Source organism: Nymphalis io, chromosome 26 (genome assembly GCF_905147045.1).
Source record: "Nymphalis io chromosome 26, ilAglIoxx1.1, whole genome shotgun sequence".
Taxonomy (NCBI): Eukaryota; Metazoa; Arthropoda; class Insecta; order Lepidoptera; family Nymphalidae; genus Nymphalis; species Nymphalis io.
The window spans coordinates 2,806,386-2,830,112 of NC_065913.1; the positions used below are offsets into that span (position 1 = coordinate 2,806,386).

The 23,727-nt window shown below is 31.9% G+C and overlaps 1 pseudogene; it reads left to right on the forward strand.

The window, feature by feature from the left end:
- Positions 1–7,135: 7,135 nt before the first annotated feature.
- LOC126778381 (uncharacterized) lies at positions 7,136–8,979 on the forward strand (annotated as a pseudogene).
- Positions 8,980–23,727: the final 14,748 nt, after the last annotated feature.

A 23,727-nucleotide genomic window follows, 5' to 3' on the forward strand; every position in this document is an offset into this window, starting at 1 on the left:
AAAAATAAGATAAATATCATACCTCCTAATCTTGTTCGAGATTCCAATATAGTAGTAAATGATCCTTATGAGATTTGTCAACTTTTTAATGATTTCTTTTCCACTGTTGGTTGAGATTTAGCAAGTAAAATACCCCAATCATATCATCAAAAACTTACTTCCAGTCTTTCACATTCACAAAATAACACTATTCAGTCATTTGCACCCACCACAAAAAAAGAGGTTAGTAAAATAATCGACAAATTGAACGTAAACACAAGTAAAGGCATCGATAACCATCAGAGTAAAAGATATAAAGTGTATAAAATACTTTTCTAGATAATCTTACTGACTGTTTTAACAAATGTCTTACACAAGGAAAATTCCCCGAAAGTCTAAAGATTGCTAAAGTTACGCCAATTTATAAATCCGGAAGTAAAACAGATCCAGGGAATTATCGGCCGATATCTGGTGATAACATTAAAAATATAATTGACGTAGCTCAACGTGATTAAAATGTTATAAGCGAATGGTTTCTGTCTAATTTATTAACTATTAATACCAAAAAGACATCATATATGATCTTCGCGCCTAAAAATAAAAATATACCAAATCATGACCAACTAACAATTTTTAACGAACCTATAAATAATACTGATCATGAAAAATATTTAGGTCTTATAATGGATAGCAAGTTAACCTGGCAATACCACATTGATCATCTTAAAAATAAAATATCCCCTTTGATAGGAGCACTACGTAAAATTTCCTTATGTATACCTAATAAAATTCGTCCTATTATTTATAATTCTTTAGTAAAACCTCATATAGAATATCTTATTGAAATATGGGGAACTGCTGCGAAGTCTAACATAAAGCCATTACAACCTTTACAAAATAAAATTATTAAAGTTCTTTATAAATATGATTATATGACGCCATCCGCTGAATTATACAAAAAAACAAAATTTCTTAATATAAATCAATTATACACTTTAAAAACCTGCATGTTGATTAGAAAAATAATAACAAATAAAACACATTCACAATTACACTTTCATAAAAAAACACATACATACCACACTAGAAAACGTAATAAACTAAAACTTCCAAAAACCAGAACCAACTATGGAAAGAAAAACATTTTATTTGAAGGAGTTCAAATTTATAATAAATTATCAGACTTAATCATTAATAGCAAGAGTTTTCCTATATTCAAAAAACGTGTAATGGAATATGTGCAAAATAATTTATAAGTTAATGTAACCCCTACCTAAACATGTTTGTGTAATATAACTACCCGCAACATTTTATCTCACTGTATATAATTCATAAGGCAGACTTTTAAATGTACCCTCAGGCAAAATTATTGTAATTTCTTATTATAAGTGAACTTTTGTGTTCTTTATGAGAAATAAATAAATGTCTTTAAACCGATATTATGTTTGTCTTGCGCCTGAACTCTTTCTGGTCATGTCAGATTTGCCGTCCTATCAGATTATAATAGTGACGGAATAGAGCATTTTTTCAATCAAATTGTTTGCATACATACTTGTGCACTATATGTCCCGCGCAGTTGGCTAATCTGTCTTGTCAATATGGTCACCGTAGTCGAAATAGGTCATATGGACTTGTTCATCGTCACATTAAATTTGGTACAAAAGTATTTTAATATATTATAACAAATTTCAAAACGTAATTAACCTTCATTCTACAATAAACTTTCTTATAAAATTATGCTTTAACGGAAAAAAAACTAATCTTTAGATAAAAAATTTCAATTTTCACAATTTTAATTAAATTTAACAAAAAACAGTAAAACTCAGCGTCATTAAAATAAGGGCTGACATTTTAGCTCACCGTTCTTGTGTAAGCTGGTCCAAAAAACTTTCAAGCTACGAACGATGAACGTGTTTATATACAATTTTGACGCTGTCCTTTCGTTGAAATATTTGTCCATTTTAGGAAGCAGATGTTTTTTTTTCCGACGTATACGCCATTTCGGCCGTGTTATCAACAACTGTAACTGTCTTCAATATAATTTATTAATAAACACTTCGTGAAGAACTTATAAATTATTAATTTAATAAGAAATAAACGAATAAAATTATTGAAACCTCGCCAAATATCATCTTGCCGAAATGTATCAAGTAAGTTACGGAAAAGTTAAAGAAATTAATTAAAACCTGAAATTACGACTAATAGATTAAAACCTACCTAGAGAGCGGCCCTTACTTTACCAGTAATGAAAGAACTCAACGTAGCTAAGCAACTGTTATTATTATAGTTGATTGTTTTTTTTTTTTCTTCATACACATCCGTGACTGAATGTTATTACAGGCACAGGGGACAATACATAGGAATTATCAAGCGAGACCTAATGACTCTTCTTATCTATTTTTGATGTGTATTTGCTTATTCCATCCTCCATTATACATTTATTTACAATCAAACCGGTCTTTATCAATAAAAGAAATATATATATATATATTATTTAATAATGTTCTGTCAAATAAATACACTGTACCTACACATTGTATTTCTTTTTCCGTGTACAAATTATCTGCATTATAAATGACCTTTGAAAGCGAGATGGCTCAGTGGTTAGAACACGCGAATCTTAACCGATAATCAGGTTCAGACCGAGACTTAAACCTCCGGTATTTGATGTGCTATTTGCTTTTATAAAATTGTTATCTCAAAACCTTCTCATCAAGAACAATACATTTGTGAAGTACATTATTGAATCGTTACATTTAAATAACACATTATTTAGAGCAATCATAAATCGGTATGATTTAGAAAGTGACTCACACATTTTCAACGTGAAACACAAGACCATTTACAAACTAGTAAGGAGGAGTGTCAACTCTCTACACCTTACATGGGCATCTCAGTTCGCCTTACAGAGTATAGTTTTTGCTATCGAATTGTATATGAGTTTAGCTATACAGAGATGACCGCTATACGATTGTTTTATCACTTAATAAACTTTACGTTTTATATTTAATCATATTAACCTACACCGTGTATACTAACATCCTATTCCGATCCTTTAAAGATATTCATAATCATTAAATATTTAATCGAATAAATATATTCAAACCTTAGATTTATATATTACATGCGATTTTCTAATAGCTTTGCTATATTAAAAACGCAAACGCACTACAAATTCTTATGGCTGTTAACTGACTCCCCGTTTTAAAAGTAAGTGAGCCAGTGTAATTACATTAATAATTATTATTTATTTTTAATCTATAACAAATTATCTATATATAATATGAATTCAATCTTAATGGTTATATTCCTTTTTTTTTTTGATCAAGGAAAAAAAATTAAAAATTCTATAACCATTGTTTACATAAATATGAATTACTTACAATAATACGTAATTATAGTAACAAATTTTAGAATAACTATTTAATAAGACTTAGTGATCATTAAAAAGCGAAACTCAAAGTTGTTTATCACTTTTAAGTAACCAATGTATCTTACGGATAGCAGGCATTATAAAATCGTATGTTCATTAGCAAATAAGCGATAAATAGAGGTTAGCTGTTTTTCCATAGCCGTTCACTATATTGTAGATGTAATTAAACGATGAGGAAAACATATAAAACATCCTTGATGCCTTCCATACAATTTATATAGTTACGTTTAGTTATTAGCATGTTTATAACATTACTATTAGTCCCGACTCCGCACGGGTAAACGATTATTTGGACATCTATGAGTCTTGTTTATCATAGTTTTAGCAGAGTACGCTTCGAAAGCGCTCTGACCGACAATTATGTATTCGAATACGTCAGGAATTGAAGTTATATCTCAAAAAATATAAAACATATTAGAATATTACACAGTCATTATAAAAAAAAAAAAACGTTTTATAAGCAAAAGTTGTGGGTCGGCAATTTCATCCATCGGCTAGTTTCAGCGACGTTCTAAAATATCCACAATTTTTTGCGTTAAAACAAAAAAAAAAAAAAAAACAATCAAAATTTCCTTATTTATAATAATAGTCTAATTCGGCGCAACGTTCTCTACAAATGCAACTTACACTTCGACTGCAATTCCCACAGTTTATCTACGAATACATAAACATGATTTATTAATTTATTAAATCGGGTCAGTGATACTAAGTTTCACAGGACGAAATACATTTTCAACGATTAGTGCTGTGCGTTTTACACATTAGATATATATATAGCATAATTGAAAATAATTCTGTCCAAGAACGATATACTATATTCATAAATGTAAATAGCTCAAAAATTCTTAAAATATTTATTTTAAAATAATACTTTTTTGGATAAAGATGCTTCGATTAAATCACTGGTACCAACGCAGGACTTATCAGGAACAATAATTGTGTATACTAACCACATTGTAAAACTAATTAATTTTAAAAAGAACAATTACGTGAGTTTGTTTCAGTTACTTCTCACTAGAGGCTTTCCGAAACGGTGGTAGATTAATAATAGTGACAATGCAACAACGCTTACTTGAATAAATACGTTGATTTGATATCTGCGTTGGATATAAATGCGTGATTTTTTTTTTAAATTTTAAGTTAAGTTTTACGAAAGTTCTTCCTAGACTAATTTTATATATTAACACTCCTAGTTTTTTTTTGCTTGTACACTTCAAGTTTGTTCCTTCGTTGAATACAAAACAAAATACGAAACGCAATAATTTCGGTTAAAGTTAATTTGTTGCAGCAAAACTTTATTTCCAACGAAACGATTAAATGACGTGAAGTCAAGTATCCATGTTTAGCTTGACATCGAACCCAGTTATGCAAGTGTACCGACCGGTTGACCGATCGACCAAACCATCGTACATGACATAATACTTGTATTTGTTTTTTTTTTATTCGGCTGCGGTTTTGTACATCTCAAAATAATATATAAGCTTTTGAGGAAGATTTAAAAAAAAATATATCTTACACGTAAATTAATTTAAAGCTTATGATCAAAAAAATATGTAAATAGATATATTTCTAGACGATAAAAAATAGTAGTTAATATTCGTTGATTTTCATGTCGGTTTCATTACATACAGTTTTAAGTAATAAAGTATATAGTCTGTAGCAATGAATTATCATATAGAAACATTTATACTAATATTTTAATATCGCCAGCACTATGTTTATAAAATTTAAGTTCAATCGTTAAAAAAGTAATGTAAAATTCAGTTACATGACCTACATACCAATAAATAGATGAAGTATAAACGAATAAAATAAAACTTTACAAAATGTAGTAAATACTGAGTCCCTAAACGGGCCTTTTTTATTTAAGTCCATATTCAAAACCCGTGGTGGCTTCACGTTAATTTGCTTTGATAAGCGTTCGTAAAAGACTACCGTAACAAAGCGTTTAATCATTTCGATTTGAATATGTTGTCTACAGGATTAGTAGTAAATAAATAAAATTTCATAGAACGGTCATTTGGAGCAATTGCAATGTTACTACATACTGAGAACGATAATATATCATTCGATACTCAAAGATTAACAAAACAATAGGGAAAAAATCTACCAGACGTAATATTTGTTCGTATACTTACGACATACTTTTTTGTCGATTCACGATTAATTAAAACAATAGCTAAAACTGCGGGGCGATCGTGGTTTAGTACGTAAGGATAAGGGTGACGCAGGTACTAGGAGGATTCACATTACCCTGGGAACCCCACATACCCCCCACTGTTCCCGTTGGGGAAACGCGTAGTGCGTTTTTCCAGCGTTAAAAAAAAGGGTGACGTAGGTGGGGATGCCTATAGGAAGATGATTATTATAAAATGATGTTACTGTGAATGAATTATAATATAATTACAAAATCATATAGCACATATGAAAAATGATATGATTTATCATATTCATATACACAGTTTCCACATAGTATGTATTGATTGACATAGCTTGAAATTGGTTTGTCATTAATATAGTATTATATAAACATATCAACAACGATTCGTTTAAATGGACTAAATATAATTGAACGCGATCGATGTGAAACTCGAACCGGTCATCTGAATTCAACCAAAACACATAATCGAATTTCTTAAAATAGACTCGCTTATATTTTGGTTTTGGTTTGGTCGTGATGACCCAGTTGTCAATAGACGTGAATCTTAACCGATGATTTCGGATTCAAACCTAGTCATGCATCACTGAATTTTCACGTGAATTATTAGTGCTTATTATTTATCTTATCAGCAGTGAAGCAAAACATCGTCAGATGATAATGTGCCATATATGTATACCATCAATCCGTATCGAAGCTGCGTGGTGGAATATGCTCTAAACCTTCTCCTCATTTTTTTATTGTGTTTGTATTTCCACACACGTTTTGTCCGTGCCTTTGGTGTATCTTATCTTTAATAAGTTTTAAAGTTATTTTAGCGTGCCCGCATCGCATGTATATTACTTGGCAGCATCACAATCTCAGTTTCAGGATGCTTTAATTTTTAGTTTGGTTTCATAATAAGTTTTATTTATACAAATGTGACTAAAAAAGTATTGCCATCTTCAATGCTTATCCTATTACCAACATAAAATACAAAAGCTTAAGTAAAAGGAAACCAAACAAAACCTTAGTCTAATTACCTATTATATTTAGCGTACCAAAGTTTTTTTTTAAATGTGTTCATACATATATGTTTTATATATATATTAACTGCCTCGTTGGTCTAGTGGCTTGATATAAGGCCGCAGACCCTGGAAGTCCTGAGTTCAATTACCAGGTTGGGCCAATAAAAAGTTATTAGGTTTTTCTGTCAGAAAATTCTCAGTAGTAGCCCGGTCTGGAAGTTGGAAGTGTGTACACTCCCGTACCTCGGAAAGTACGTAAAGACGTTGGTCCTGCCCCTGAACTCTTTTCGGTCGTGTCGAATTGCCGTCCCATCGGATTATGAGAGTTAGAAAATAGAGAGTGCACCTGTGTTTAGCGTACACACACGTGCACTATAATATCTCCTGCGTAGTTGGCTAATCTCTGGCGAAATCGGTCTGGAGGACATTATTACTAATTATATATATAAGTACAATATAACAGTTCAGCGCGAGCTTGTTTACGATACGCACGCGTTTCGTCTGTTGCGACCGATCGGTTAATATTATTTATTTCACATCTACCCCCATATGTAAAATATGGAAGAGAATATATGTGAAGATGACAATTTCGTTAATTTGAGCGATAAAAGTGATTCTGAGGTTATTAAAGAATGTGAACGTATGTCACAAAGTATGAGAGAATGTGAAAGAGGCCAAACTAGGTGCGCAAAGAGAAGAAAAGATCGAGAAGAGGACTATAATAGTGATGATGGTTTTATAGCTGTCACAAGAAGGAGTTCAAAACGGTTAATAAGAAGTGACTCTGCAACCCATAAAAATCTATCAAACGACGTAATACCGGATACTTCTGAAATATGTATGACTTCTTTGAGTGAACTTCCTAAACAAATGGTTATGGCTAGACTGTTAAGAAACGAAAATATTACATTGTGAATATAAAGTATAAGTCACCATATAAAATTTTTATTCAACTTAAGTCAGAGCAAGACGCAAATAAACTATTAAATTGTAAAAAAATTGAAGAATTGAATTAGCGCTGCCAAAAGACTTTTGAAAATAGAGTATCATATGGACTTATTAAGGAGTAGACTTGGATATGACGGAAAAGGAGCTTCTCGATATTTTGGAATGTGATTGTGTGATTCAATCTGTTAAACGTCTAAAGCGCATAAATGAAAATGGAAAATGGATCGACAGTTAAAGTATTAGAGTCAGTTTTAAAACTACTACTTTTCCGCAAAATGTAGTTGCTTATGGTTGCAGAATGCTAGTGTCTCCTTTTGTTTTTCCCGTTATCCAGTGCTCAGGATGTTGGAAGTTTGGCCATACTTTGAAATTTTGCCCTTTAAAGAAGATGATATGTCCGAAATGTGGAAGCTCAAAACATTCAAATTGCGAGACGGTTAATTTGAAGTGTCTCAACTGCAAAGGTACTCATTTTGTTTTGGTTGAAACTTGTCCATTTTTCCTAAAAGAAAAAGAGATAAGGCTGATAATGAGTAAAGAAAATATTACATATAAGAAAGCATTGCAAGTTTTAGCTGACTTTAATCAATCTGAAAAAGATAATAATTTTAAAATACGTCAAAATAATGAAACACAAGAATTTAATACAGTTATGAGTGAAGAAAACCTTATAAATTTGTCTAATCCTCATTATAATAAAATAACAACTAATGATAAGCCCCATAACGAAAATACTATTCCAGATAGTGATGAAGAAGAATCTGAAGACCTTAATTCATCCACAAAGAAACAAGTTAAAAAAGCGGTGCCGAAGAAAAAGAAGAAAATGCAGGCAAATTCAAAATTAAATAAAGACCAAATTTCAACAACTAAAAGCTCAGAGCAGAAGACAGATGCAGTAGAAAATTCAAGGATGAAAATTGAATTTATAAAGTTATTAAATAAGATAAAAACAATTATTATCTCAAATACTAAATTAGAGGAGGAAATTGTAGGTGTAGTTGTAGCTATTTTAGAAGAATTTAAGCGATTTTTATACAACAGCTTTATTGAGGGAAAATGTTTTGAAAGTATTTTTAATCATGGATAATTCTAAAATATTTAAAATTAATATGCTGCAATGGAACGCTCAAAGTCTGAGACCTAAGGTAGTTTCTTTTGGTGAACTTTTATTACAAGAGAAAATCCAAAGATTCGGCACTTGAATGTGGCTTCATTCCCCTCAATAATGGTTCAGCTACTCGTATTAAATTGGTAAGTAGGCATTTGCAACAATCATCTCCTGATATAACGTTTGTATCATCCGATATAGCAGTTAACGCTGATTGGAATATTTTAAATGAAAACTTGGGTAGTGATCACCTTATAATCAAAATAACTTTTAGTATTCAAACTAATTAATTGGGCAAAGTATAATGATTCTCTTCAGCAATCATTTTGTAACTTGGATTTAGCGATTTTTAATGACGACGTCCAGTTAATGTACAACTACTTTTTAGAACAAATTTTTAAAGCTATTGAAGTAAGCGTCCCTTTTATTAAAATATAAACTGACCCAGAATCAAAGTTTAAGCCTCGTGTTGGTGGATAAACATGTGGCAGATTCATTCGAGACGGACATCACATCACGGATGAATTTCTTAATTGTTTTTACACGAGATGAATTAAAAAACCCCGCGTCCTCTGTTTACGAACCCTTCGACTAATTAAAATCATATAAATAAAAGCGAACGTCTTGACATAACTGTATTTCGAGAGTACTAAATATTTATCTTATGCTTTACATCGCTTGATTACTTCGCATCCTTCTTAGACACTAACATGGATGATACAATTCAAACACACTGGGCTTAAGTGCACTTGATTAAGAGTCATCCATGAGATTTCAACGAGTCGACTTTGATGACGTCAACGTCTCGATAGATATATTTTTAGGGGGAACATTTTTTTGATCATCATTGGGTAACATTATACGGTTATATGAGTTACTTGAATGTCATCTTGAATTCGTTGTAATTATTTTTCTAGTGTTTTAAGCACTCTTGATCATCTTAAAATAATATTTCATGTATAGTCTTAATATATATAATACTTCATATATAGTCATATGCATTTCAAATCTTTTGTTCCTCTGATGTATTTAATTAAGGCCAAATCAGTTGTTTAATAACTCATGATATAAGATCGCGATCATAGAAACATACATACATCCAAACATTCTCACATATACAAATGTGCGCGGGGCATGCGACACACGTATGATCGCACTCAAGCAGGCGCACACTGGTGCAAGCTCGTCAACTCAAGTTACTGGTGGCTTTGTGCAAGCTCGTCTGGGTAGGTACCACCCACTCATCAGATATTCTACCGCAAAACAGCAATACTTGATATTGTTGTGTTCCGGTTTGAAGGGTGAGTGAGCCAGTGTAATTACAGGCACAAGGGACATAAAATCTTAGTTCCCAAGGTTGGTGGCGCATTGCTATAAGCGATGGTTGACATTTCTTACAATGCCAATGTCTAAGGGCGTTTGGTGACCACTTACCATCAGGTGGCCCATATGCTCGTCCACCTTCCTATTCTATAAAAAAAAACAAAAGGGGACAGACTTCGAAAAAAATACTGGCTGGACGTTTAAATAACTATATAGTTTAATACGCATTTTTGCAAATATATTATATGAAGACCTTTAATAGTTCTTAACTTGAACAAAAACAATGAATTACAAAAACAAAGTCATACATTTAACATAAGTAGAAAATGAGTCACTTGACTAATATAATTACTGTGAAACTAATCATGTATCCCACTTATACATGACTTAATTACTCTAGCAATCTCTTTCACTTTTTTAATAGAAAACTTAATGACAAGCGTTAACGATAAGCGATCCGTTTCTGGAAATCATTAGAAATGCCAATATAGCAGGTAATTAATTTGTCAAAATAATATCAGATAATTTGTAACCAATTGTATTGTCGATTTCAAAACGATTCGGACGTGATACAAAAACAATATCATTAGTTATCTCTAGTTTGTGTTAAAGAACACACTAATTCGTTCGTGCTAAATGTTACTATTGTTTTTTTTTAAATATATTTGTTAATGAATCACTAACTACCACCGCTCATCAACATTTGCAACAAGCAACGGAGAGCTTTCAGTTGCGTTGCAAGTCTCTAAGAAGGCAGTCGACCCTTTTTTGGAAGCTATTTTGTAAGACCCAATTCGATCAAAATATCACTTTGAGTTATTACAAAATACCACTGCAGCTCTGAAAAACCGCCGGCGAAAGCTGATAGACAGAGTGATGAGCCGAAATAGAGTGTATAAAAGGTATGACAACTTCTTCAAGAGTAGAAAGTTTATGCCAGCGGTGGGAGATTTACAGGTGTTACTTTTCTTACTATAAAACCTAAACATTAAAAGTAAAATCTTTGTTCGCACATAAGGTACATTTCATGAAAGTCAGAGCGGTAATTCGACAGGCCGGCTAATTAGACATAAAAATGTATATGTAAAACTCTTTTACCCAGGGAAATATAAATGCTTTCGAGTAAAATTCAACGTCCAATTAGACCGTCGTTAGAATTTTAGGATTATTGATGACTTTACATGTGAAGTCTGCGACGACGACAACTCCTTCAATGAACTGAAATGTTTGCCAATTGTCTTCCTTGTGGTGTTGCGTTTTCACGATTTTATTGTTTATCAGATTTTTTTTGGAACTAATTCCAAACACAAAAGTTGAAAGCTTGAAAAATTCAAAATCAATAGTTCATTGACTTCCTTTGGGGACATACTTATTTGAAAACATATGTAGCTATGATACCGCAACTTCACTCACAACATTCATTAATTTTCACGGATGCCTTGCATCAATTGACTGACAACATGAAAACCGCACCCCAATCAATATAACCATCATATTCAATCTATGCTCGAGGGCGCTATTAATATCCTGAAATCTATGCGACAGTTACGTGGGTTTTAAATCAATCCAAACCAAATGTCGTGCAATTTAATGCGATATATCATACCATCTCGCTCTCACTTTTAACTGATAAATGTATTCGTCTCATTCACACTCCCCCAATATTACTGTTTACCGTCGATACTTGGAAATAATTTTGCAAAATTGCCTTTGCAGTTAATCGTGGAGTTCCTGTTACACAAAACACCTGTAGGTTTGTTAATGATTCGATATACAAATACGCCTCCATCGTTATCTCGAATAATAATCAATATACTCATCCGATAATCCAGTTATATCCAGTTGTATCCGGGAATCCGTAGCGAGAGAGCTTATGGATAAACAAATTAATACAATAAGGGATGGGTGGCTTTATTATGCCACAATGATGACTTCCCATTTTAAATCATAGGGACAAAATGAAGCTACTTTGTATGGAGTATTTTTTTATTCAATAGTATTTAAATAAAACTTAATCAGTTGTTTAATAACTCATTATATAAGATCGCGATCATAGAAACATACATATATCCAAACCTTCTCACATACACAAATGTGCGCGGGGCATGCGACACACGTATGATCGCACTCAAGCAGGCGGACAAAAGGGGACAGACTTCGAAAAAAATACTGGTTGGAAGTTTAAATAACTATATGATAAGTTTAATACGCATTTTTGCAAATATATTATATGAAAGACCTTTAATAGTTCTTAACTTGAACAAAAACAATGAATTACAAAAACAAAGTCATACATTTAACGTAAGTAGAAAACGAGTCACTTGACTAATATAATTACTGTTAAACTAATCATGTATCCCACTTATACATGACTTAATTACTCTAGCAATCTCTTTAACCTTTTTTAATAGAAAACTTAATGACAAGCGTTAACGATAAGCGATCCGTTTCTGGAAATCATTAGAAATGCCAATATAGCAGGTAATTAATTTGTCAAAATAATATCAGATAATTTGTAACCAAATGTATTGTCGATTTCAAAACGATTCGGACGTGATACAAAAACAATATCATTAGTTATCTCTAGTTTGTGTTCTTTAACACACTAATTCGTTCGTGCTAACTGTTACTATTGTTTTTTTTTAAATATATTTGGTAATGAATCACTAACTACCACCGCTCATCAACATTTGCAACAAGCAACGGAGAGCTTTCAGTTGCGTTGCAAGTCTCTAAGCAGGCAGTCGACCCTTTTTTGGAAGACCCAATTCGATCAAAATATCACTTTGAGTTATTACAAAATACCACTGCAGCTCTGAAAAACCGCCGGCGAAAGCTGATAGACAGAGTGATGAGCCGAAATAGAGTGTATAAAAGGTATGACAACTTCTTCAAGAGTAGAAAGTTTTTGCCAGCGGTGAGAGATTTACAGGTGTTACTTTTCTTACTATAAAACCTAAACATTAAAAGTAAAATCTTTGTTCGCACATAAGGTACATTTCATGAAAGTCAGAGCGGTAATTCGACAGGCCGGCTAATTAGACATAAAAATGTATGTGTAAAACTCTTTTACCCAGGAAAATAAACATGCTTTCGAGTAAAATTCAACGTCCAATTAGACCGTCGTTAGAATTTTAGGATTATTGATGACTTTACATGTGAAGTCTGCGACGACGACAACTCCTTCAATGAACTGAAATGTTTGCCAATTGTCTTCCTTGTGGTGTTGCGTTTTCACGATTTTATTGTTTATCAGATTTTTTTTGGAACTAATTCCAAACACAAAAGTTGAAAGCTTGAAAAATTCAAAATCAATAGTTCATTGACTTCCTTTGGAGACATACTTATTTGAAAACATATGTAACTATGATACCGCAACTTCACTCACAACATTCATTAATTTTCACGGATGCCTTGCATCAATTGACTGACAACCTGAAAACCGCACCCCAATCAATATAACCATCATGTTCAATCTATGCTCGAGGGCGTTATTAATATCCTGAAATCTATGCGACAGTTACGTGGGTTTTAAATCAATCCAAACCATATGTCGTGCAATTTAATGCGATATATCATACCATCTCGCTCTCACTTTTAACTGATAAATGTATTCGTCTCATTCACACTCCCCCAATATTACTGTTTACCGTCGATACTTGGAAATAATTTTGCAAAATTGCCTTTGGAGATTAATCGTGGAGTTCCTGTTACACAAAACACCTGTAGGTTTGTTAATGTTTCGATATACAAATACGCCTCCATCGTTATCTCGAATAATAATCAATATACTCATCCGATAATCCAGTTATATCCAGTTGTATCCGGGAATCCGTAGCGAGAGAGCTTATGGATAAACAAATTAATACAATAAGGGATGGGTGGCTTTATTATGCCACAATGATGACTTCCCATTTTAAATCATAGGGACAAAATGAAGCTACTTTGTATGGAGTATTTTTTTATTCAATAGTATTTAAATAAAACTTAATCAGTTGTTTAATAACTCATTATATAAGATCGCGATCATAGAAACATACATATATCCAAACCTTCTCACATACACAAATGTGCGCGGGGCATGCGACACACGTATGATCGCACTCAAGCAGGCGGACAAAAGGGGACAGACTTCGAAAAAAATACTGGTTGGAAGTTTAAATAACTATATGATAAGTTTAATACGCATTTTTGCAAATATATTAAATGAAAGACCTTTAATAGTTCTTAACTTGAACAAAAACAATGAATTACAAAAACCAAGTCATACATTTAACATAAATAGAAAATGAGTCACTTGACTAATATAATTACTGTTAAACTAATCGTGTATCCCACTTATACATGACTTAATTACTCTAGCAATCTCTTTCACTTTTTTAATAGAAAACTTAATGACAAGCGTTAACGATAAGCGATCCGTTTCTGGAAATCATTAGAAATGCCAATATAGCAGGTAATTAATTTGTCAAAATAATATCAGATAATTTGTAACCAATTGTATTGTCGATTTCAAAACGATTCGGACGTGATACAAAAACAATATCATTAGTTATCTCTAGTTTGTGTTCTTTAACACACTAATTCGTTCGTGCTAAATGTTACTATTGTTTTTTTTAAATATATTTGTTAATGAATCACTAACTACCACCGCTCATCAACATTTGCAACAAGCAACGGAGAGCTTTCAGTTGCGTTGCAAGTCTCTAAGGAGGCAGTTGACCCTTTTCTTCGAGCTATTCTGTAAGACCCAATTCGAAATTAACCGCAGAAAACGTGAAATGTAAGAAAGTTTCAATGTCACATATGACATTGACCATAATAATTATAAGATTTAAAGTAAAACGCATAAAAATATTACTTTGCCATAAGTCGTTTGTCAACATTTCACGGGCGAGTAATCAAGTGAGTTATTACAAAATACCACTGCAGCTCTGAAAAACCGCCGCCGAAAGCTGATAGACAAAATGATGAGCCGAAATAAAGTATATAAAAGGTATGATAACTTAATCTATTAATAATTAATTTTAACTTATGTTAAAATGTTTACTACACTATAAATATATAGGAGACAAGAAAGTAAATATTCGTTGATTTCCACACAGGATATATAAATGTAATTGTATATATTTGACTGTGTAATTTAATTTGAGAAAACGAGTAACTACCTACTTATTTCCTTGACGGTACCTTTAGGTGGAATCTTCATTCCAAATCATTAGTCGCTTTACATTCAATTTAATCATGTAACATGATAATTCAAAGCTATTTTGTAAGAGCTTACTTGAAAATTTGTTTTATTATGTTTGTAATATTTACTCAATGTAATATTGAAGCTGTCATATCTTCGTTTCAAATTCCAAATTTAAATCTCAAACTTACGCGTGTTATAGTCCTTAGTTTTCGTGTCCGTTTATGTAAATATTTTGTTTATTGTACGCACTCAAGCAGGCGGACAAAAGGGGACAGACATCGAAAAAAATATATATCAAAATAAATGTACTGGTTTAAATAACTATATGATAAGTTTAATACGCATTTTTGCAAATATATTATATGAAGAGCTTTAATAGTTCTTAACTTGAACAAAAACAATGAATTACAAAAACAAAGTCATACATTTAACATAAGTAGAAAATGAGTCACTTGACTAATATAATTACTGTTAAACTAATCGTGTATCCCACTTATACATGACTTAATTACTCTAGCTATCTCTTTCATTTTTTTAATAGAAAACTTAAAAATACTTTTTTTGTTTCATAAAAAGGGTCAATAGACAAAAATATCTCGGCTTATCTCCCTTAGTTGCCATTACTTTGTATTATTCATTTTTTATGTTTTCTTGTTACTAGACTACCCTTCTTCACGTCACAAACTAATCCTACTTGCTTGCACTGTATCGATGTTATTATTATATTTTTAGGTTATTGTAACAATTATTGTTTTACTGTGTACGCCTATTCGATTTTAAAACCTTTCTTTTATTCTTATTGTTCTGCTATTTTCTCTGTAAGTGATTTGAATGTAAACCTTTTGAGAAAATAAATGTTTTTAACCGTAACCGTAAAACTTTATAACAAGCGTTACCGATAAGCGATCCGTTTCTGGAAATCATTGAAAAGGCAGGTAAGTAATTTGTCAAAATAATGTCAGATTTTAAACAATTGTATCGTTGACTTCAAACGATCGGCTTTTTCGGCTATTGTTTTTTTTAAATATATTTGTTAATGAATCACTAACTACCACCGCTCATCAACATTTGCAACAAGCAACGGAGAGCTTTCAGTTGCGTTGCAAGTTTCTAAGGAGGCAGTCGACCCTTTTTTGTAAGACCCAATTCGATCAAAATATCACTTTGAGTTATTAGAAAATACCACTGCTGCACTGATAGACAAAGTGATGAGCCGAAATAGGGTGTACAGAAGGTATGATAACTTCATCTATTAATAATTAATTTTAACTTGTGTTAAAATGTTTACTACACTATAAATATATAGGAGATAAGAAAGTAAATTTTCGTTGATTTCCATACAGGATATATAAATGTAATTGTATATATTTGACTGTGTAATTTAATTTGAGAAAACGAGTAACTACCTACTTATTTCCTTGACGGTACCTTTAGGTGGAATCTTCATTCCAAATCATTAGTCGCTTTACATTCAATTTAATCATGTAACATGATAATTCAAAGCTATTTTGTAAGAGCTTACTTGAAAATTTGTTTTGTTATGTTTGTAATATTGACTCAATGTAATATTGAAGCTGTCAGATCTTCGTTTCAAATTCCAAATTTAAATCTCAAACTTACGCGTGTTATAGTCCTTAGTTTTCGTGTCCGTTTATGTAAATATTTTGTTTATTGTAGCTGACATTATTATCGCTGAAACGTACAAATTTACTGGTGGTAGTTCGCAAGCTCATCTATGGAGGTACCTCACACTTATCACTTATTATATCGCCCGGTTTTGGTACGAGGGACATAACATCCAAGGGCCCGTGATTTTATTTAAATTAACCTTCTCTTCAAGAGAAGAAAGTTTTTGCCAGCGGTGGTGGCCAATTGTCTTCCTTGTGGTGTTGCGTTTTCACGGTTTTATTGTTTATCATATTTTTTTTTTAACTAAAAAAGAGCAGAAAACGGACGCTTAAGGTCTGTTTTAAAGAACTAATTCCAAACACAAAAGTTGAAAGCTCGAAAAATTCAAAATCAATAGTTCATTGACTTCCTTTGGGGACATACTTATTTGAAAACATATGTAACTATGATACCGCAACTTCACTCACAACATTCATTAATTTTCACGGATGCCTTGCATCAATTGACTGACAACCTGAAAACCGCACCCCAATCAATATAACCATCATATTCATTCTATGCTCGAGGGCGCTATTAATATCCTGAAATCTATGCGACAGTTACGTGGTTTTTAAATCAATCCAAACCAAATGTCGTGCAATTTAATGCGATATATCATACCATCTCGCTCTCACTTTTAACTGATAAATGTATTCGTCTCATTCACACTCCCCCAATATTACTGTTTACCATCGATACTTGGAAATAATTTTGCAAAATTGCCTTTGGAGATTAATCGTGGAGTTCCTGTTACACAAAACACCTGTAGGTTTGTTAATGTTTCGATATACAAATACGCCTCCATCGTTATCTCGAATAATAATCAATATACTCATCCGATAATCCAGTTATATCCAGTTGTATCCGGGAATCCGTAGCGAGAGAGCTTATGGATAAACAAATTAATACAATAAGGGATGGGTGGCTTTATTATGCCACAATGATGACTTCCCATTTTAAATCATAGGGACAAAATGAAGCTATTTTGTATGGAGTATTTTTTTATTCAATAGTATTTAAATAAAACTTAATCAGTTGTTTAATAACTCATTATATAAGATCGCGATCATAGAAACATACATACATCCAAACCTTCTCACATACACAAATGTGCGCGGGGCATGCGACACGCGTATGATCGCACTCAAGCAGGCGGACAAAAGGGGACAGACTTCGAAAAAAATACTGGTTGGAAGTTTAAATAACTATATGATAAGTTTAATACGCATTTTTGCAAATATATTATATGAAAGACCTTTAATAGTTTTTAACTTGAACAAAAACAATGAATTACAAAAACAAAGTCATACATTTAACATAAATAGAAAATGAGTCACTTGACTAATATAATTACTGTTAAACTAATCGTGTATCCCACTTATACATGACTTAATTACTCTAGCAATCTCTTTCACTTTTTTAATAGAAAACTTAATGACAAGCGTTAACGATAAGCGATCCGTTTCTGGGATTCATTAGAAATGCTAATATAGCAGGTAATTAATTTGTCAAAATAATATCAGATAATTTGTAGCCAATTGTATTGTCGATTTCAAAACGATTCGGACGTGATACAAAAACAATATCATTAGTTATCTCTAGTTTGTGTTCTTTAACACACTAATTCGTTCGTGCTAAATGTTACTATTGTTTTTTTTAAATATATTTGTTAATGAATCACTAACTACCACCGCTCATCAACATTTGCAACAAGCAACGGAGAGCTTTCAGTTGCGTTGCAAGTCTCTAAGGAGGCAGTCGACCCTTTTTTGGAAGCTATTTTGTGAGACCCAATTTATTACAAAATACAACTGCAGCTCTGAAAAACCGCCGGCGAAAGCTGATTCCATATAGTGGTTGTGCGAGAAAAAACAGAACGATATAAAAGGTATGATAACTTCATCTATTAATAATTAATTTTAACTTATTTTTATTTGAGAAAACGAGTAACTACCTACTTATTTCCTTGACGGTACCTTTAGGTGGAATCTTCATTCCAAATCATTAGTCGCTTTACATTCAATTTAATCATGTAACATGATAATTCAAAGCTATTTTGTAAGAGCTTACTTGAAAATTTGTTTTGTTATGTTTGTAATATTGACTCAATGTAATATTGGAGCTGTCATATCTTCGTTTCAAATTCCAAATTTAAATCTCAAACTTACGCGTGTTATAGTCCTTAGTTTTCGTGTCCGTTTATGTAAATATTTTGTTAATTGTACGCACTCAAGCAGGCGGACAAAAGGGGACAGACATCGAAAAAAATATATATCAAAATAAATGTACTGGTTTAAATAACTATATGATAAGTTTAATACGCATTTTTGCAAATATATTATATGAAGAGCTTTAATAGTTCTTGACTTGAACAAAAACAATGAATTACAAAAACAAAGTCATACATTTAACATAAGTAGAAAATGAGTCACTTGACTAATATAATTACTGTTAAACTAATCGTGTATCCCACTTATACATGACTTAATTACTCTAGCTATCTCTTTCATTTTTTTAATAGAAAACTTAAAAATACTTTTTTTGTTTCATAAAAAGGGTCAATAGACAAAAATATCTCGGCTTATCTCCCTTAGTTGCCATTACTTTGTATTATTCATTTTTTATGTTTTCTTGTTACTAGACTACCCTTCTTCACGTCACAAACTAATCCTACTTGCTTGCACTGTATCGATGTTATTATTATATTTTTAGGTTATTGTAACAATTATTGTTTTACTGTGTACGCCTATTCGATTTTAAAACCTTTCTTTTATTCTTATTGTTCTGCTATTTTCTCTGTAAGTGATTTGAATGTAAACCTTTTGAGAAAATAAATGTTTTTAACCGTAACCGTAAAACTTTATAACAAGCGTTACCGATAAGCGATCCGTTTCTGGAAATCATTGAAAAGGCAGGTAAGTAATTTGTCAAAATAATGTCAGATTTTAAACAATTGTATCGTTGACTTCAAACGATCGGCTTTTTCGGCTATTGTTTTTTTTAAATATATTTGTTAATGAATCACTAACTACCACCGCTCATCAACATTTGCAACAAGCAACGGAGAGCTTTCAGTTGCGTTGCAAGTTTCTAAGGAGGCAGTCGACCCTTTTTTGTAAGACCCAATTCGATCAAAATATCACTTTGAGTTATTAGAAAATACCACTGCTGCACTGATAGACAAAGTGATGAGCCGAAATAGGGTGTACAGAAGGTATGATAACTTCATCTATTAATAATTAATTTTAACTTGTGTTAAAATGTTTACTACACTATAAATATATAGGAGATAAGAAAGTAAATTTTCGTTGATTTCCATACAGGATATATAAATGTAATTGTATATATTTGACTGTGTAATTTAATTTGAGAAAACGAGTAACTACCTACTTATTTCCTTGACGGTACCTTTAGGTGGAATCTTCATTCCAAATCATTAGTCGCTTTACATTCAATTTAATCATGTAACATGATAATTCAAAGCTATTTTATAAGAGCTTACTCGAAAATTTGTTTTGTTATGTTTGTAATATTGACTCAATGTAATATTGAAGCTGTCATATCTTCGTTTCAAATTCCAAATTTAAATCTCAAACTTACGCGTGTTATAGTCCTTAGTTTTCGTGTCCGTTTATGTAAATATTTTGTTTATTGTAGCTGACATTATTATCGCTGAAACGTACAAATTTACTGGTGGTAGTTCGCAAGCTCATCTATGGAGGTACCTCACACTTATCACTTATTATATCGCCCGGTTTTGGTACGAGGGACATAACATCAGAGGGCCCGTGATTTTATTTAAATTAACCTTCTCTTCAAGAGAAGAAAGTTTTTGCCAGCGGTGGTGGCCAATTGTCTTCCTTGTGGTGTTGCGTTTTCACGGTTTTATTGTTTATCAGATTTTTTTTTTAACTAAAAAAGAGCAGAAAACGGACGCTTAAGGTCTGTTTTAAAGAACTAATTCCAAACACAAAAGTTGAAAGCTCGAAAAATTCAAAATCAATAGTTCATTGACTTCCTTTGGGGACATACTTATTTGAAAACATATGTAACTATGATACCGCAACTTCACTCACAACATTCATTAATTTTCACGGATGCCTTGCATCAATTGACTGACAACCTGAAAACCGCACCCCAATCAATATAACCATCATATTCATTCTATGCTCGAGGGCGCTATTAATATCCTGAAATCTATGCGACAGTTACGTGGGTTTTAAATCAATCCAAACCAAATGTCGTGCAATTTAATGCGATATATCATACCATCTCGCTCTCACTTTTAACTGATAAATGTATTCGTCTCATTCACACTCCCCCAATATTACTGTTTACCATCGATACTTGGAAATAATTTTGCAAAATTGCCTTTGGAGATTAATCGTGGAGTTCCTGTTACACAAAACACCTGTAGGTTTGTTAATGTTTCGATATACAAATACGCCTCCATCGTTATCTCGAATAATAATCAATATACTCATCCGATAATCCAGTTATATCCAGTTGTATCCGGGAATCCGTAGCGAGAGATCTTATGGATAAACAAATTAATACAATAAGGGATGGGTGGCTTTATTATGCCACAATGATGACTTCCCATTTTAAATCATAGGGACAAAATGAAGCTACTTTGTATGGAGTATTTTTTTATTCAATAGTATTTAAATAAAACTTAATCAGTTGTTTAATATAAGATCGCGATCATAGAAACATACATACATCCAAACATTCTCACATACACAAATGTGCGCGAGGCCTGCGACACACGTATGATCGCACTCAAGCAGGCGGACAAAAGGGGACAGACTTCGAAAAAAATATATATCAAAATAAATGTACTGGTTTAAATAACTATATGATAAGTTTAATACGCATTTTTGCAAATATATTATATGAAGACCATTAATAGTTCTTAACTTGAACAAAAACAATAAATTACAAAAACAAAGTCATACATTTAACATAAGTAGAAAATGAGTCACTTGACTAATATAATTACTGTTAAACTAATCATGTATCCCACTTATACATGACTTAATTACTCTAGCAATCTCTTTAACCTTTTTTAATAGAAAACTTAATGACAAGCGTTAACGATAAGCGATCCGTTTCTGCAAATCATTAGAAATGCCAATATAGCAGGTAATTAATTTGTCAAAATAATATCAGATAATTTGTAGCCAATTGTATTGTCGATTTCAAAACGATTCGGACGTAATAAAAAAACAATATCATTAGTTATCTCTAGTTTGTGTTCCTTAACACACTAATTCGTTCGTGCTAAATGTTACTATTGTTTTTTTTAAATATATTTGTTAATGAATCACTAACTACCACCGCTCATCAACATTTGCAACAAGCAACGGAGAGCTTTCAGTTGCGTTGCAAGTCTCTAAGGAGGCAGTCGACCCTTTTTTGGAAGCTATTTTGTGAGACCCAATTTATTACAAAATACAACTGCAGCTCTGAAAAACCGCCGGCGAAAGCTGATTCCATATAGTGGTTGTGCGAGAAAAAACAGAACGATATAAAAGGTATGATAACTTCATCTATTAATAATTAATTTTAACTTATTTTTATTTGAGAAAACGAGTAACTACCTACTTATTTCCTTGACGGTACCTTTAGGTGGAATCTTCATTCCAAATCATTAGTCGCTTTACATTCAATTTAATCATGTAACATGATAATTCAAAGCTATTTTGTAAGAGCTTACTTGAAAATTTGTTTTGTTATGTTTGTAATATTGACTCAATGTAATATTGGAGCTGTCATATCTTCGTTTCAAATTCCAAATTTAAATCTCAAACTTACGCGTGTTATAGTCCTTAGTTTTCGTGTCCGTTTATGTAAATATTTTGTTAATTGTACGCACTCAAGCAGGCGGACAAAAGGGGACAGACATCGAAAAAAATATATATCAAAATAAATGTACTGGTTTAAATAACTATATGATAAGTTTAATACGCATTTTTGCAAATATATTATATGAAGAGCTTTAATAGTTCTTGACTTGAACAAAAACAATGAATTACAAAAACAAAGTCATACATTTAACATAAGTAGAAAATGAGTCACTTGACTAATATAATTACTGTTAAACTAATCGTGTATCCCACTTATACATGACTTAATTACTCTAGCTATCTCTTTCATTTTTTTAATAGAAAACTTAAAAATACTTTTTTTGTTTCATAAAAAGGGTCAATAGACAAAAATATCTCGGCTTATCTCCCTTAGTTGCCATTACTTTGTATTATTCATTTTTTATGTTTTCTTGTTACTAGACTACCCTTCTTCACGTCACAAACTAATCCTACTTGCTTGCACTGTATCGATGTTATTATTATATTTTTAGGTTATTGTAACAATTATTGTTTTACTGTGTACGCCTATTCGATTTTAAAACCTTTCTTTTATTCTTATTGTTCTGCTATTTTCTCTGTAAGTGATTTGAATGTAAACCTTTTGAGAAAATAAATGTTTTTAACCGTAACCGTAAAACTTTATAACAAGCGTTACCGATAAGCGATCCGTTTCTGGAAATCATTGAAAAGGCAGGTAAGTAATTTGTCAAAATAATGTCAGATTTTAAACAATTGTATCGTTGACTTCAAACGATCGGCTTTTTCGGCTATTGTTTTTTTTAAATATATTTGTTAATGAATCACTAACTACCACCGCTCATCAACATTTGCAACAAGCAACGGAGAGCTTTCAGTTGCGTTGCAAGTTTCTAAGGAGGCAGTCGACCCTTTTTTGTAAGACCCAATTCGATCAAAATATCACTTTGAGTTATTAGAAAATACCACTGCTGCACTGATAGACAAAGTGATGAGCCGAAATAGGGTGTACAGAAGGTATGATAACTTCATCTATTAATAATTAATTTTAACTTGTGTT